This window comes from Lutra lutra, chromosome 11 (assembly GCF_902655055.1).
Source record: "Lutra lutra chromosome 11, mLutLut1.2, whole genome shotgun sequence".
NCBI classification, from domain to species: Eukaryota; Metazoa; Chordata; class Mammalia; order Carnivora; family Mustelidae; genus Lutra; species Lutra lutra.
Genome location: NC_062288.1, coordinates 32,028,465 through 32,045,999, shown reverse-complemented (window position 1 = coordinate 32,045,999; position 17,535 = coordinate 32,028,465). Strand labels below are relative to the sequence as shown.

Below are 17,535 nucleotides of genomic sequence, written 5' to 3'. Positions count from 1 at the left end.
TTAAAAGCATAATTCTGTTTGCAAAGGCCCTATTCTACCCCTAAAAAGCTTCAAAATACCATGTAGGCAAGACCCCTTCTCTAATAGGAGTCTGTGACTTTGGTGTACCAAAGTCTGAGCCATCATCTCAGAAGCAGGGAGGTACCACGTGTCCGCAGCTAAGTGTCTGAAACAATCGTCCTGCTGTGGGTGGCAGAGCAGTGGTGTGCCAGCAAGACAATCCTGCACACAAAAAATGAACCTACACAATACCTCTAGCTGTAAACTATGACTCAAATGGAAAATTTGGTTTTTATATGTCTCTATGTATTTATATGTCTCTAACAGGCTACTTAGGAATATTTCTGCTTTTACAGGGTATCTGTGTATACTTTTGCTCCATCTATGCCACAAACAAACATTACTTGAAGTAAATACCAAGTTTAATCTCAGAATGGAATACTAAAAAAGTGAAAGAGTCAGAAGAAGTCTGTGAGAAGGTATCACGTTAAGATATTCTTGTAGGCTACCTGAAACAATTTCGTTTCACTGGGAAAAGAATGAAAATTTTAAAAAGGACTTTTAAGGTACTTTAACATGGGTTTTTATGAAAATAATAAAGAGTTCAGAAAAACTTCAAGACTGACAGAAAATCAGGTTAAGCAGAAATGGGGTTACTGGCCAGAGAATCTATTAAAATAAGCCACAATTATTTTGGCTTCTCTTACTAGACTTTTCTCTTTCACATATTCACACTCTCTAGGGTCTCAGAGAGTGTCACTGGGAAACCCAACTTCGATGTCATCACTGTTTACAGGAAACAGAGCAGAATGCAAGAAAGACAAATATGCATCTTTGAGGAAATGACATCGGAAAATTCAGTCAATATAAGTAATTGAACAACTTCCAATTTAGAATATATTATCCTGGAAATTGAAAAGTTTTACACTGCATAAATGAAAAAAAAAGAACTAAGTTTCACGGAAGTTTTTACACAGTACTTGTCCCTGGAAAATTTTTGCCTAATGACAACTTATCGTACTGTCTTTAGAATTCTGTGTTTAGAAATCCCAATGACATTGTTTCCTATGGGCAGCTGCCCTGTGCTTTGAAACAGGAGACAGAGATTGCAGTGTACTGGACAGGCTCAGCTTCTATCCAGGCTGCACCTGTTTTCCACCTTCTGTGATGAGTGTGGAGACAGGCAATACTGGCTTTGTGCTGCCACAGCAAATGGGAAAGGTTCCTAGAGAATCCTTGTGTAAGGCCGCTTCTCTCACTGCTCTAGTATACGAAGGAACAGGCAAGCGGATTTAAGGGATGTAGAAAACCCGACCCCTGAATTCTGAATCTTGATTCCGTCTACTTAGATAATGAAGATACAAAGCAGTTTATTCATTCTAGCAGTGGGCTCTGACGAAAATGACCAGCACAGAGACAGACCTCAAGTTCCTACTTGCTAGCTCTGAAGTAGCTCATCCTACCTCTCTCCAAGCCTACTTTTCCAGTCTTTCTTTCCATTCCTTGAGTTGTTGATATCAATCTAAGGAATTCCATTTTTGCTTAAGAGTTGACTGTGCTTTCCTACAATCAAAGAATCCTATTACTCACTGAGAACAAGTAGAACACACCTAGTTAACTTTAAGACCTACACAAAGGTAATATAAATGAGGTTAACATGGAAAACGAGGATATTTTTCTCATTGGCCAAGCTTAAAAAATAGGTTCATCTTAAATTACTCAAATTTTCTCCTAGTGTGAAATCAGTGACAATTTAAGGTAAAATTATGTGATTTTTAGCATTTAACTTTACTTAGAACTCTAACCAATGTTAACACCAATAAGCTAATCTAAAAATTAAAATCATTCTATACGAGATAGATTCTGCTTATCATTTCTGTCTATGATACAAGTCTTTCACTAGCAACTGAACATCTCTCATTAAGGTAATAATTCTACAGAAAGGTACAATAAAGGAAAATTATTTATTACAAAAGTAGCAGCAACATATTTATCACAGCTAATTTTAAGAACTTTCCTGTGGTAGCTACCTTAAATTGCTAGATAGATCATTTCTCTTCAGATCTTCAATAGGAATTATGCAAGAATTTGGCCACAAAAATTCTAATTTAATCCCCCTACTGCTTTACTGAGGTATAATTAGCAATTAAAAACTTTATACATCTAAAATGTACAACTTGATTTTGTAGACATAACAACATAATCACCACATTCAAGCTAATTAACATATCCATCACCTCACAGTTGCCTCTTGTGTATGATGGGAACACCTGAGATATACCCTCTTAGAACACTTTAGGTATACAATACAGTACTAAGTATACTCATGTTGCTGTACATAGATCTCCATAATTTATACATCATGCATAACTGAAACATTTTACTTTCTGAACATCATCTCACTTCCCCCTCTCTCCAGGCCCAAAGGGATACAAAATGGTTGTCCATTCTAATCTCTGCTTCTATGCATTTGACTATTTTAGATTCCACATATAAGTGAGATCATGCACTATTTGTTTTTCTCCATTTGGCTTATTTCACCTAGCATAATTTCCTCAAGTTTCATCCATATTATTTCAAACAGCAGATTTCCTTTTTTTAAGGTGGAATTATTCTCTATAGTGTGCTTGTGTGGATAAAGACACAGGGTCTTCATATATCACATTTTCTTTATCCATCCATGAGTTTCCTTCCACTTTTTGGCTATTGTGATTGAGATATATATATTGAGATATAGCATGGAAACATCAGTTTGAAAAACACCTGGGATATACGGAAAGGAGATTATTTACTAATTTATTTACTAGCAGAATGTGTGCTTGTGGAGCAGGTATCTTTAGGAGACTTCTCCAAGAACAAAAGAGCTGATGGGTACCATTTTCTTACCCTGTCCCCCAGCCTGGATATGCAGACACCTGCAGAACTACTGCAAGCACTCTCTATGTAGCTTGCTAGCAGTGCCTCCCACCCCTGTTCTCTCCTGTGGACTGCCCCCTCCAACCTCCACTGGGTAGCTCTACAAAGTGACTCCAGCTCCCCTCCCATAGCAAACCTACTCACCCACTACACTTATTAAAAGTGTGCCCCACACCCACATTGTTTTGCAGACCCACACCATCCAACCTGCCCTAGGCAGCAGTCCATCCAAAGAGGCACCACAAGTCTAGCACTGTGCAAGCAGCCTGACAGTGTCCAACACCACTCCAAAAAGACTGTTGCCCTGATGAAAGGGAAATACACCCATGCACTAGCTCTACTGCAGTCCCAGCAGTGGCCTGGGAGCAGACACCCAGTCTGACTGCAGGCCCTACCCACCAATGAAAGTCTCTCAGGGGATAACAAAGAGAGAGTGACCTGTCGTTTGGTGTGACCACAGTTCTGGCAAATGCCTAGTCAGACCCAACTCAAGTCCAAAGACCCACTAACAACAAAGGGACCAAATGCTGCTTGAAACAGGCAAAAGTGCCATCGCAGATGACAGAAGGGAAAAGCACTCATACACAATGGTAAGGGGCATGCAACACACATAGCTGATGCCTCTGAAGCTCCAGGTTCTGGTGAAGAGGGGACATTGCCCTGAAGAGCACTATAGGAACCTTTCTTCATAAGGCAACTACTTTCAAGAGCAGGAGTCTCACATGACTTTCCTAACACAGAGAAACAGACATAGAGAGTTAGACAAAAATGAGGAAATAGAGAAATATGTCCCAAATGAAAGAAGAGGACTAAATCACAGTAAGAGAGTTAACAAAACAGAGACAATCAATATGTCTGATAGAGAATGTAAAATAATGTTCATAAACATAATCACTGAACTTGAAAAAAGAGTGGAGGACCTCAGTGAGACCCTCAACAAAGAGACAGAAAATACAAAAAAGAATCACATAGAGATGAAGAACTCAGTAACTGAAATTAAAAATTCACTAAGAGAATAATGAATTAATTAGAGGAAGTAGAAGGATGGATCAGTGACCTGGAGGACAGTGTAATGGAAAGCAATCAAGCAGAACAGGATAAAGAAAAAAGAAAAAGAAAACAATTAAGAATAGATTAAGGGAACTCAGTGACACCATCAAGTGTAATAACATCTATACTATAAGGATCCCAGAAGAGAAAAGAAGGGGGCAGAAAATTTATTTGAAGAAATAATAGCTCAAAACTTCTCAAATCTTGGGAAGAACACAGAAACCCAGAACCAGGAGGCACAGAGATCCCCCAATGAAATCAATTCAAGGAGGTTCACACCAAGACACATAATAATTAAATGACAAAAAGTAGTGATACAGAGAAAATCTTAAAAGCAGCTAAAGAAAAGAAAATAGTTACATACAAGGGAAACCCCATAATGCTATCAGCTGATTTCTCAGCAGAAACTTCATGGACCAGAAGAGAGGAACATGATATATTCAAAGTGCTGAAAGTGAAACATGTGCTGCTCACAATAGTCTATCCAGCAAGGCTATCATTCAGAATAGAAGAAGAGATGAAGAGTTTCCCACACAAACAACAATTAAGGGAATTCATCACTATGTAACCAGCCTGATAAGTAATGTTAAAGGAGATTGTTAGAGTGGAAATTCTATAAATAAGAGCAAGAAAAGTAGGAAGCACAAAAGCACTAAAATTAAGTATGTATACAAAAATCGGTCAAGGGATTCATGAAATAGAAGGATGTAAAGTATGACACCATATGTAAAAACATGGGAGTTGGAAGTAAAAATGTAGTGCTTTTAGAATGGGTTCAAATCGAAGCGACCATCAACTTAATATAGATTATTATATGCAAAGATTTTATATATAAACCTAAAGCTAATCACAAACTAAAAACTGGTAATAGGTAAAAAAATACAGAGAAAAGAATTCAAGTGTATCACTAAAGAAAGCTACCAAACCATGAGAAGAGAGCAAGAGAAGAAAGGATCAGAGAAGAACTACAAAGACAACCATAAAACAATTAACAAAATGGCATTTAAATACATACCTACCAATAATTACTTTGAATGTAACTGGACTAAATGCTCCAACCAAAAGAAATAGGGTGACGGAATGGATTAAAAAGCAAGATCCATCAATATATTGTCTACAAGAGACTTACTTCACAGCTAAAGACACATGCAGATTGAAAGTAAAGGGATGGAAAAACATCATGCAAGTGAAAGATCAAAGAAAAGAGCTGAGGTAGCAATACTTATATTGGACAAAACAGACAAGTACTCAGGCTGGTTCAGTCTGTAGAGCATGCAGCTCTTGGGAGTTGTGAGTTCAAGCCCCATGGTGAGGACAGAGGTTAAATTTTAAAAAAAATTTTTTTTAATTGGACTTTAAAACAAAGACTGTAACAAGAGACAAAAAAAAAAAAAAAGACACTACATAATCATAAAGGGAAAAATCCAGCAAAAAGATGTAACAATTGTAAATACTTATGCACACAGCATGGGAACACCCAAATACATAAAGCAGCTAATAACAAACATAAAAGATGTAACTGATAGCAATATCGTAATACTAGGGAACTTTAACATCCCACTTACATCGACGGATAGATAATCCAAAAAGAAAATCAACCAGAAAACAGTGGCTCTGAATGGCACATTGGACCAGATGGATCTAACAGATATATTCAGAACATTCCATCCTAAAAAAGCAGAATACACATTCTTTTCAAGTGCACGTGGAACATTCTCCAGAATAGATCACATTTTAGACCAAAAAACAAGACTCAACAAATAAAAAAAAAAAAAAAAATGAAGTCACACCACACATCTTTTCCGACCACAGCACTATGAAACTAGAAATCCACAAGAAAAAAATCTGTAAAGAACTTAAATATATGAAAGTTAAATAACATGCTACTAAACAATGAAAAGGCCAACTAAGAAATCAAAGAGAAAATAAAAAAATACATGGAGACAAATAAAAATACAATGTTCCAAAATCTTTGAGATACAGATATAGCTGTTGTAAGAGGGACATTTATAGCAATACAGAACTACCTAAAGGAGCAAGATAAATCTTAAATGAACAACCTAAACTTATACCTAAAGAAGCTAAAAAAGAAAAAATAAACAAAACCCCAAACCAGGAGAAGGAAGGAAATAATAAAGATTAGAACAGAAATAAAAAACAATAGAACAACTTAATGAAACCAAGAGCTGGTTCTTTGAAAATACCAACACAAATAATAAACCTTTACCCACATACATCAAAAGAAAAAGAAAGAGAAGGCTCAAATAAAAAAATCGGAAATGAAAGAGGAGGAGAAATAACAACCAAATCACAGAAACACAAGCAACTATAAGAGAATACTATGAAAAATTATATGCCAAAAATTGAGCAACCTAGAATAAATGGATAAATTCCTAGAAACATATAACCTCCCAAAACTGAATTAGGATTGTTATCCCCATCATCTATTTCATCCATCCCCTCACCCACCTCCCCTTTGGTGACCATCAGCTTGTTCTCTATAGTTAAGAGTCTGTTTTTTGGTTTGTCTTTTTTTTTCTTTGCTCTTTCAGCATTTTAATTTTTAGTAGAGACCCATCTCAGGTAAAATGTATAGTTCCAGTAAAAGATACTTCATTGTTTCCAAAAAACCTATTTGCTTCTAACACTTCAGTTAATATTTTATCATACTAATCTGCCTCATATGTTTTGTATCCATATTTCCATATATGCTCTTCTCTTTACCCAGAATAACCTTCCTCTTTTTCCTCTCACCTGGTGATCTAAAGAGCTTCTGAAAAGCTCTATTCAAACATCAACATTTTAGTGATGTCTTACCTGGACCACTATTCCTACTTACATAAAATGCACATACCTTTATTACTATACCTATACATATGTATCTCTATACACATATCACACCATTTAGATTATCAGTCAACGTTGATATCCTCAAAGTTACCTTATTCAGATTTATGTTTTACTTTAAAAAAAAAAGGTTTATTTATTTATTTTTAGAGAGAGAGATGGGGGACTGCATGAGTGGGAGGCAGAGAGAGAGAGGAAGAGAGAATCCCAAGAGACTCCATACTGAACATGGAGTCCCACACATGGGCTTGATCCCACGACCCTGAGATTATGACCCGAGCTGAAACCAAGAGTCAGATGCTCAACCAACTGTGCCACTCAGGTGCCCCCTTATTCACATTTAAATTCTCAGTATCTAGCACAGTTCCTATGAGAATGTAGATACTCAATAAGTGTTTATACATTAGAAAATATTATTTCAAAGGTTTATCTTTCTAAAATGGAAATCTGATCTGATATAATATGGGTAACTCCACAGAGCTCCTTAGCATGGCATATAAAGTCTCTTCTCATCTGGCCCCACATACATACATGCTTACCCTCTATGTTTGAGTAACAAGGAGCCACCATGCCGCTCCCTACATTTGCTGGACTCTTTAATCTTTAATCAATTTGCTTTTGTTGTCTTCTCTGCCTGGGAGGCCCATCTTTTCCCATAGTAGTCTATCAAATGTCAAAAACACTTTAATGAATTAGTATAAGCATCTAGTATAACCATCTTAAACCCTTCCCAGTTCATTCTCCTTTACAATGAAATCCTTTGTTTCCCACTGCATCCCATACATAACTCTATCATAGCATTTTGACATCTTATTGTTCTTATTGTTTCTATGACTGTGGCCTCTGTAAGCACTATGAGGATAGGAACTAAACCATATTTATTTCTATATTCTTAGCACCAAGCCAAGTACATAGGATAGAAGGGCTCAATAAATGTCAGCAGAATAAACAAATATTGAACTATAAGTCAGCAAATTTTATCATTATCAAAATAAGCTATGGCCTACTCTTTTTTTAAATCCAAAGGACAATACAGAATCTTAAAGAAAAGGAACTTTGAAAAATAATATCCTCAGGGGGAGACAGAAAATACAGAATATACTATACTTTAAAACTGTTAGAAGGGCACCTGGGTGGCTCAGTCAGTTAAGCATCTGCCTTGGCTCAGGTCATGATCCCAGGGTCCTGGGATTGAGCCCAACATCAGGTTCCTTGCTCAGTGGGAAGCCTGCTTCTCCCTCTCCCTCCATCTGCTGTTCCCCCTGCCTGTGCTCGCTCTCTTTCTCTATGTTAAATAAATAAATACAATCTTTAAAAAAAAACTATTAGATTTTTATTTCCCTGATGCCAAGTGATGTTGAGCATTTTTTCATGTGTCTGTTGGACATCTGTATGTCTTCTTTGGAGAAATGTCTGTTCATGTCTTCTGCCCTTTTCTAGACTGGATTACATGGTTTTTGGGTGTTGAGTTTGATGCAGCCACTCTGGAAAACACTATAGAGGTTCCTCAAGAAGTTAAAAGTAGAGCTACCCTATGACCCAGCAATTACACTACCTATACCTATACCTATACCCCAGTGTTTATAGCAGCCATGTACACAATAGCCAAAAGTGGAAAGAGCCCAGATGTCCATCGACAGATGAATAGACAAAGATATGGGGTGTGTGTGTGTGTGTGTGTGTGCATACACATATACAAAAACAGACAATGGAATATTATTCAGCCATCAAAAGGATGAAATCTTACCATTTACATTGATGTCTATGGAATGGGAGGGTATTATGCTGAGCAAAAATATTCAATCAGAGAAAGACAATTATCATATGGCTTCACTCATATGTGGAATATAAGAAACAGTGCAGAGAACCATAGGGGAAGGGAGGGAAAACTGAACGGGAAGAAATCAGAGAGGGAGAAAAACCATGAGAGTCTCTTAACTATCAGAAAGAAACTCAAGGTTGCTGGAGGGGAGATGGGTGGGGGGATGGAGTAACTGGGTGATGGACATTAAGGAAGGCACATGATGAACACTTGGTGTTATATATTAGTGGTGAATATCTAATCTCTGTATCTGAAATTAATGATGTACTATATGTTGGCTCATTGAATTTTAATTAAAAAAGCTATTAGAAATTAAATACCAATGCATCTTTCTTGTTTAAAATAATAAAACATTTAGGTAGCTTTCATGTCTAGGGAAGCAATTTAATTCTGTTAAGACCATAATAAATATCATTGTGCTTTGCTAAACATCACAACAAACTTCTAGTCTAGTAGTTCTCTACCCTGACTATATATTCAAATAACTGGGGAAGCATTTAAAAAATTCCAATACCTAGTCTCATCTCAGATCAATGAAATGAGATTCTATGATGGTGGGGTCCAAGCAATGCTACTTTTTAATGCTTCCTAAGTGAATCTAATATAAACTATTTTTCTCTTACAAAATAATAATAAAACTCCTTATGTATCTGGCTGTTCCTTCTTGGTCTCAGTGGAGGTACCTTCTTCCACTTAATCCTTAAAAGTTAGTGTTCCTGATTCCTTCCAGTTCTGTTCTCAAATTCCTAAGATTCCTTGTAAATACAGAGAAACTGGATTTAAAAATGAGGTTCTGTGTTTTTTTCAGACCTGAATATAACATTCATTATTAAAAAAAAAAAAAAAAGAACAGAGAGAGAGAGAGAGAAATAAGATTTCCACAGTTTGGTCTTTTTCCTTTCAGAGATTAGGCTCAAGTTTGCTGCTACTTACAAGTTTTACAAAAGATCTAGAATTCCATAATCTCTATTCTGATAGTGGACCTTAGTCAATTCAAGTCTATTATTTTGTTCATTTGTTCAGTCCTTTGGCCTGTGTCTCCAAACTTGAGTGTTATCCTCTTTCCCTCACTTTGCTTCTTTCTCACTTACCTCAGAGGCTATGCTGATGCCCATGAGGATATACTTTTGGCAGCTGGATATATAAGGCATATGACCCCTGGCACTTAGGATTTAATATCTGTGATTCGAAGTATTCCTGAGCAATCCAAAAGATGAGTGATACAAAGCAATTTTTAATTTGGTAAGGCAGCACATTTGAAGCCCATTGTTATGAATTCAGTCCTGAGAGTGAGTAGCAAAATTCCTACCACCACTGCAACAAACCTTTGCTTTGTTTTCCACTTAGCATTTATATATGTATCTATGTATCTATATCTATATCTGTAATTCTTAGGATATACTCCAGTGCCATTTGCGACATGGCATACCGAAAAAATCTTAAACTATAATCATCATGAAAATAAAAGATAGTGTTCTGCAATATCACACTGCAAGTAATTGGCCTTATGGGGAGAATAGATATAGGAGCTAACAATTCAAAACCTATTCAACTTTCTAACTAGAACACTAAGAAAAAGTCACAATATTAATAAAATTCCAAATCAAATTTAGAATATTGGTTAAATTCATATTAAGTAAAGAAATATTACAATAATTTTATAACTTTAACAACAACAACAAAGTAAAAGCCATGTGACAGAAAAGACTGGAGGGAAGGGTTGAGGCTGCTGACATCGAGGCTTACCATGAAGGCAAAGACAAAATGCACAAAACTGAGGTATACTACAAAAAGAGCTTCCTCAAGGTGAAGTTGACCTGCAGCAGAGGAACGCACGACCGAAGAATAATGCATACGGCAAGAGAATGCCACCTGTTGGTGCTTTGCAGTATTTGCCCGTGTTGGTGTATTCTGCATTCTGTTGGTGCTTCTTACTGAGGAACATTAACCCCTAAAGAAATCAGCTATGGCTCAAGGGGATTTTTTTGCTTTGCTGACATCCTCCCCTTATTTGTGAATCCTGTATGAGTTAGTTCACACTATAGAAGTGATTATATAGCAAGCGCATACTCTCAAAAATAAAAGAAAGCAAAACAAAGAACAAAATCTTCATCTCATTGGTAACCAAGGAGGGCATTAGCATCTTCTTCTGAAAATTAACAGTATCCTGTGAGGACTAATATAATATCCTACAACAACCAATACTAGCCTATAATATACTATAGTCCTAACTGGTGAGGAAAAGGCCTTGTGTACAGATTTTAGCCAATGTGCATGGAGGGAAAAGAATTAGGAATCACCATTTTACAAATCCCACTTAATCAACAGCTCCAGGTAATGTTCGTGCTCATTCTTGGTTCAAGCTATTAGATGAAGGCTGATAAAAACTTTTACAAAGGAAAAACAGTGTTGTCACCACCTGAATCCACTGTTCAACGTTAGAGTCTTTAGAAGAGGGACAACCAGAGTGCTTGGTTATGATGTGGACAGGACCACCTACAAAATACTAAAAGTTAAACTCCTATTTAACCAGCCTCTTAGGACACTGGTTCTCAACCCTGACTACACATCAGAACATGTAAGCAGCCTTTTATACTTTCCTGAGCCCCAGATTTGACCAATTAAATTAATGTCCCTCAAGGTGAGCTCAGTCAGGCATCCTTATTTTTCGCAAAAAATATTTTTAAGAAGCTCCCTGAGTGCTTCTAATACCCAACCAGAGTGGAAAAACCACTAATCCAGAGTTAAGAGGATATACTTTACAGGATATACAGCACAGAACAGTGATTCTCAAACTTTAATGTGTCAGTTAAATCCCTGAGGATCTTGTTAACAACAGATTCCCATTTAGCAGGTCTAGGGAGGGCACCAAGAATCTGCTCCCCGAAGACACTAAAGCAGCCAGTCCCCTGTGAATAAAGAGGATACAAACCAGTGCTGTCCAAGGGAAATATAAGAAGAGTGGCATATATAATTTAAAATTTTCTAGTAGCCACAGTAAAAAGAATGAATTTTAATAATGTACTTATTCAGCCCAATATATCTAAAACATTACCATTTCAATATGTAGCCAATAAAAACAGTTCTTAATGAGATATTTTAAATTCTTTATTTCATGCTGTCTGATGTGGATGTTACACTTACAGCACATTTCAGTTCACACAACTCACATTTCAAGTGCTCACCAGCCACATGCACAAAATGGCTAACGTCCTAGACAGCACCGGCAGAGAAGAACAAAGAAAGAAACCTCAAAGAACTAACGCTGGACATTCTATAGGAAAAGTCTGCAAACAGATAACAACAGGACAAGTACGAATGGGGAAAACTAAAGTCTTCAGAGACATAATTATATGTCATGTATGACTTTGATTCTTAATTCAAAAATGCAACTACAAAAAGGTTGGGCCTTTTTTTTTTAGACAATTAGGGAAATTTGTTACAGATGAGCCCTTAAATGATAAAAAGAATGTCCCTAATTTTACCAAGTATGATTATAAGATTATGTGAGAAAATGTCCACTTTCTTAGAGATAAGCAAAGAAGTATGTAGGAAAGAAAGAACAGGATTTGCTTCAAAATAGTTCAGCAAAAAAAGAAAAGGAAAATGAAAAGAGTTAAAACAAATGTGACAAACGCTTGGCAACTAACTGTTCAATCTAGGTGATTGTAATCAGGGCTTTATTATACGAATCTCTTTTTTGTATACACTTGAAAATTCTTTAATAAAAAGTTTAAAACATAATAGCATTAGAATTTAAATGCTAATTTTATCTTTTATAAAGGTCAACTACATGCTAAGGGTGGAAATAAGTGAACAAAACAATGGTATTTATGTATTAATAATATGTGTGTTATTTACAAATTGTACTTTAAGGAGGCTTCCTTTCTTTATGTACTCAGTGTAAAACATTTACTAAATAAGGATGCCAAAATTGAGCCTCTTTTCTAGTCTGAGTCACTTCTCTGTGAAACACTGTCTTGTAGTTCCAACTGTTGGTAGGGCCTTTGCCCAAATACACTGACATCTGCTCTACTGAAGAATATGCCAGCAGTTTTAATCAAACATCATAACTAAAGGCAATGAAATAACACCCATATCAAATCTGTAATTTCTTGGTGTAATATGTAATTTCCCATTATCACTCAAGAAAGTACAATACAGCGTAGTTTGACCTAACTGTAAGGGCCTGGTTGGCCAGAGGGAGTCATTTTGTGTTTATGCAGTAAACTTAGATTGACCCTGCCCCTCCCAGAGGAACTTACTTGCAAAGCCTAGATACAAGGGTGGGGCAGGCCCGATGAAGACATCCAATCAGTGGGGCGCGCATATATCCACTAGGGTGAATTGAAACTCAATTGGCCACCCATGTGTTACCTAGCAGTGTTTTTTTTGTTTTGTTTTGTTTTCTGTGTGTGGCAGACTTAGCATGACTGTGCAGTTTTCTCTGTGTATTGCAATCTCATTGGCCACCTGTGTATAGCCTGGCTAAACTACCTCTATAAAAGTTAGTTTGTGAGGCTGGGAGGGGTCGCCTCTTTGCAAGAGACGGCTCTCACCGGTCAGTTTGATTCTCGATGCTTGGCTCGAAATAAAGCTTTGCTTGACCTTCGCTTTGTATCAGTCTCGCTCCTTTGATTACGGACCCTAACACTAACTATCTGGTATCTGGCTTTTTTCTCTTCCAGATGCATCTTCTTTATTTTTTTGTGTTTACATGGATAACAGAGTATGCAATATGTATTAACATGATGTTAACTCTTAGTAATAATTGTTACCTGCCAAAAATATACACGATCAGGAACTACCATAATTGTCCACTATTAACTGGGCCAGGATGACATCACTGCACTCTTGTTAGGATCTATGCCACTCGCTCTAAACCTTGTGAAGCAGGATGCTACAGCATCACTGACTTCTGGTTTGCAGGCTGACAGATCACACCATCACTACCTACAAGGAACTACACAAACATGGCTGTTCGACTATAACAATGCCCTAGTTTTAACAATGCGTGGTTCTTTACTTCTGTTAGCTAGACTCTTCAGTTCCTTCATGAGGGATCCTTATAGGACAATACTATTCCTATAGCTTTTCACACCATAAATAGAAAAACTGCATCAACCAAACAGCAAAAACTCCTTTTTATAAATTTTAATGGTATTAATCATGACAAAGGTATTTAGATTTTACTCACTATTCTGAGCCTCTCTAGTCCTGAGATTTGAAATTAGCATTTTACATAGATCTAAGCCTGTGGACGAGCACAAACCTTTCCTTCCATGTATGGTTCTCTTCAATTAACAATGTGACCAATGATGTCCATCTGTCCACTTCTTTAACTTATAAGCTCTTTGTGAAGACAGACTATATCCTTCTTATTTTTTGTATTCTTGGCACTCTCAAGCACAGAATTATACATTTAAATAAATGTTTACTGAATAAAACTAAACTAAAAAATGAAAAGGTTTCCCACCAGATAGCATAAATAATATGACAATAAGTTTTTATAAGACCATAAACAATACATTTCATAATCCTATGAAAGACCTTCCATATGCTGATTCAAAGTGTAACTAATACATTAAGCTTGCTTGTATTTATTTTATTGGATGAAGTTTAACATGCAAGCAAAATTGAATTAAAACTTACCTAAATAAAATAAAAATATGCCACAGATTTCAATAAAACTATGAAAATAAGAACCTAGAGTGATGCTGTATTTCTCAATGAAATAATGGCATTATTCCTAATCATTATTTGGAGATTTAAAATTTTTTGACACTTTAAAATTCCACCAACATAAATTTAATCACCCAAATACACCTTAGTCAAAGACTAATAATCCAAAATAATCCAATTAGTATTCCATCAGTAATCGATGAAGAAAAGAATTACAGTTAAAAGTGGTACCAGTAAAGTAGTAAGTAGTCATGTATATCTTCCTCCCAATATACGCAAATCTATACCTTAATTATAAATATTAATCCACATGCCATTTGGAAAGTGGTTCTGAAAAACAAATATTTTGAAACTTGGGGATAATAAAATCAAAGTCTAAATTCATTTGTTTGATCTGTAGCATTTGGACATAATAAAGTAAAATATTTTAAATTTACCATTTATCCACATGTATTTAATAAGGATATTTTAAGGTTTTTATAGACCAAAAGAGAGGAATAATCTTTGAATCTTTCCTTTGTTCTAACTGTATTTTACACGATAGCATTTAATATTCATAGTAATCTATAAGGTAAGTTTTATTTCCAGTTTACAAATAAAGAGACAGAGGCTCTAAGATATTATTAAAGACTGAGCTCATAATAATAGGCAAATACAAAGCCAGTGTCTGAACACAGTCCATATCTGTAAGAAAGCTTTAGAATGCTCCTCTAGTGCACCATGCTCACCTGTACTCTACCCAAAACTACCGGATGTTCACATTTTAGGAGTATTCAAAGACAAAGCATACTTTAACAGTTACTCAAAAATACATCTAAGCATTGAGAAATATATAAAAAGAATAAGCCAAGTGACAAAGGATTTAAATCAACCAGGAAAAGATGATTAACATAATGTGAAAGCAAATATTACATGCTTCGTAATCCATTTAATACTCCTCTCCTGACCTTTTTTTTCCTTTACACGTTCAAAATTTTAATCTTCTCAGGACCACTACAGTCTTCTTAGAATTAACAAAGAGAATTCCAGTGCTCACATTTCATTGCAGGCCTTCCTAAGTGTTGACAAAAAATTTCAGCAAGAAAAGAAGGAAAAAATGTCCACTTTCTACCAAAGCCACAAATATGTCTACAGTATTTATTCTGTATCTTACAGATGATTCAGTTAATGTAGTGAATTGAGAAGATTCTCAGAGGAAGGTATCTTACTCTTCTGTTTAGTATCCTTGTAAGTGGTTTTTGTACAAAGGAACCTTGTAAGATACCAATTTACCTGGCTAAGAGTATAGCCATGTTATGTGAAAGTACATCTTTGACCCTAAACTCAAGAAAATAGCCTAATTCTGATTGGTGACTTTCAGTATTTATTTTTTGCTCTGGTAATATTTAGTTAAAATATCCTTAAAGGCATTAAAAAATTGTAAGTATCAATGATACTTTTCTACCATATAAGTGTAATAAAACTATAACTCAGATTCTTTTTTCAAACTAAAAAGTTTGAGTCTTTTCCTTTACATTATCAAAAGTACAGTAAATGTGACACATTTTAATTTTCAAATGAAAGTATCTTTTTGATAAAATAAAAACTGATTTCACAATTATTTTTAAGTTAAAAACATTGAGACAAACTATCAGTATCAATTGCAAAGGAAAAATTAAATTATCTTCAACTCTTCTAGCTGTAAAGAAATAACTAGAAATCTCCATTGTTCAGTTCTGGATATTTTTCTCTCTGCTTACAGAAGCAAAGAGTTATGGAAGGTATTAATATGCCTCTCAATGAGTGATACTCCACAGAACAAACTCTCAGTAAAATATTAGAAAAAAATAATATGTGAACATAATTCTTTTTGCCAAGACACAAATTCCTAGAAAACACTGAAGTTTTATGTTAGTTAATAGAAGATTTTTACTTAAAAAAATCATCTTTCATGTTTACTAGGTCTCAAAGGATCTCCCTGGAAATTATATGATAATTACAAAAGGAAACACAGTAACTATACCAAGAGAAAAACACATTAAACAAATGATTAAAATTAATATTAGTAAAAAAGACCAACAGATTCCATGGACCTCTGGATATGATATCCCCAACACTTACAGACACTCCACTTATATTCCAACCACAAATGGATAAACTCATTCTAATCATGAGAAAAAAGCAAACCAACTCAAATTGAAGGACATTCTATAAAATCACTAGCTTATATTCTTCAGAAATATCAATTTCATACAAGACAAAGACTTGAGAAACTGTTCTAAGTTAAATGTGACTGAAGAAATGAGACTAAAGAAATGAATAACCAAATGCAAAACATGATTCTGGACTGGGTCCTGTACCAGAAAAACCAAAGCTGCAGTAAGAGATATTATTTGGACAACTGATGAAACTGGAATGAGTTATGGATAAGATGAAAGTACCACACTGATTTAAATTTCTGAATTTGATAGATGATCTATGGTTATATAAGAGAATATCTTGGTTCTCAGGAAAGACACAACTGAAGTATTATGTGATAAAGAGTTGTGATGTATGCAAGAGGGAGAGAATTATGAGCAAATGTGGCCAAGTGCTGAAATTTGGTAAATCTAAGAAAGGGCTTATTCTTCGTACTATCCTTGCAACTTCTCTGAAATTTTGAACTTATTTCAAAATAAAAACTTTTAAAATAATCTTTTCAGATTAAATAAATATTAATGCGAGAAGATTTTCACCATAAACAATTATTTGATAAAATCAAGTTTGATGAAATGGTATGATTAGTACAAGTGCTTTGAATAGTGACAAATTAAGGAGCTTATACCAATACATACCTTTCTTCAGGAAAAAAACAAAACCCAAAACCAAAAAGCCGAAAAACTACTGTTATGGAAAAAAGCTATACTAAACTGTGCTTAGTAATACTCTGGCACACATGGGAACAAACACTGCACAATTATTGTACTTTGAGTGGTACTGGTTTTATATCCCATCTTTTGAATCAGCTAATTAAACAGTCCATCAATAACTAAATAGATAATTTAAAATTATGTATATGCATTTGAAAGAATACACATCAAATTATAGGAGTTAACTCTGGGTAGCACACACCTGAGGACAGTTTTTATTTTCTTCCTGTATTTTGTAATACTTCTGCCATGAACATAAATTACTTTTATGACACAAAAAAGGAAGAGTAAACTTTTTAAAAAGAGTAAGGGAAAAAGAACTTAATAGCA

The 17,535-nt window shown here is 35.3% G+C and overlaps 1 protein-coding gene across 7 annotated transcripts in view; it reads right to left on the bottom strand.

Annotated features, from left to right (window-relative positions):
* Positions 1-17,535, bottom strand: part of RUNDC3B (RUN domain containing 3B) — a 143,762-nt gene that overhangs the window by 22,914 nt on the left and 103,313 nt on the right. The gene's annotated exons all lie outside the window — the stretch shown is intronic.